The sequence below is a fragment of the Nomascus leucogenys genome, chromosome 18 (genome assembly GCF_006542625.1).
Source record: "Nomascus leucogenys isolate Asia chromosome 18, Asia_NLE_v1, whole genome shotgun sequence".
Classification (NCBI taxonomy): domain Eukaryota; kingdom Metazoa; phylum Chordata; class Mammalia; order Primates; family Hylobatidae; genus Nomascus; species Nomascus leucogenys.
The window spans coordinates 33,771,999-33,773,626 of record NC_044398.1 but is presented as its reverse complement, the minus strand read 5'-3'; positions in this window follow the sequence as shown (position 1 = coordinate 33,773,626).

The following is a 1,628-nucleotide window of genomic DNA, read 5'->3' as shown; positions in this document are numbered from 1 at the left end:
CTTTAAAGAAAAGAAAATATTAATAATGAAAAACCTTAAATTATTTATAGTGATTTTGAATCTGTTATGCTGTAGGATTAATTTAAACAAATTGTGTCTCCATCATTCCTGATTAGATGCCTAATGCTATTTATTAATATCAACGGAAGTATGCCTATTCTAGCAGTTCATATTTTATATTTCATGCCTAACCCCCTGTAGCCTTATTATACCTCTAAGTAAAATGCTGACTTTTCTCCCTTCAATATTCTTTTTTGTATTATGAGTCTGAGCATTTAATATGATTAGGTTTAAGGCAATGTTTTATGTTTGAAAAATAATTTACAGCAGAGACAAAAAGTGAGCATCTTGTGCTTTGGCCCATGAGTCCAAGGCCTAAACAAACTTGATAGTGAGCTCAATGAGACAGAGTAAATCAGAGGCAGTGTTCTCTGCTTCTCTTTCCTTTTTTTTTTTTTTGAGGCAGAGTTTTGCTTTCATCCCCCAGGCTGGAGTGCAATGGCATGATCTCGGCTCACTGCAACTTCTGCCTCCTGGGTTCAAGCAATTCTCCTGCCTCAGCTTCACGAGTAGCTGGGATTACAGGCACACGCCACCATGCCCAGCTAATTTTTGTATTTTTAGTAGAGACGGGGTTTCACTATGTTGGCCAGGCTGGTCTTAAACTTCTGACCTCGAGTGATCCGCCCTCCTTGGCCTCCCAGACTGTTGGGATTACAGGCGTGAGCCACCCCACCCAGCCTCTGCTTCAGTTTTCAAAACATATTCCCCAGGGTTCTTGACACACACACACACACACACACACACACACACACACGAACAACATTGTCTATGTGTAAGAAGTTGATCAGAGGAATTGCAGTGGATACATGGAGAGAAGTGCAGCCCATATACACAGTATGGCACTGACTGTGGGGAAAGGTGAATAACATTTCTAGAGGTGAAGATGTCTTCATGGGAGTGCAACCTGTGCAGTCAGCTAGAGCCCTCTGCTTAGAACTCTGTGCTTGATTTAATGCTCTGTTTTTGCTGTCTTGAAATTTGTAGTTTTTTAAAACATTTTCATTTTGTGCTGAGCCCTTCAAATCATGTATCTTGCCCTATTTATAGGCTTAATGGCTTTAAAAACAAGCTGCAGGGCTAAAGAATTATAATATAATATTAAAATAATAGAATTATTATTAAAAATATTATAAAGAATTAGGCTACATTAAAGAATTGTAATAGAATTATCCTATGTGACTATCTTTAAGGCTTTGAGATTGAGTGAAACAGAGATTCAATAAGAAATTCTTTGGAAATGGCCCCAGCACATTGTCAGTGGGCCATGGGGCAGCTTTCCCTGTAAAGCCTCAGCGGAAGGCAGCTGAAAACTCTGCTGCCAGCCTTTGCTCACCCAGATTTCAAAACGCACAATCAGCATGCTCATTCTGACAACTTTTTTGTTAAGGATTTTTGACACTTTTCCAGAAATACTCATATCACCTCCCATCGCATTCATTTCCTGTGTGGATGTTGCACAGAACATGTTTTCTGATAGGTGGAGTGCATTTCCTTGCCAGGCCTGCTAAGTAAGACAATTAGCAAAGATAGAATCAAGTCACCTATATATTTAGCCTAGTGCAGTG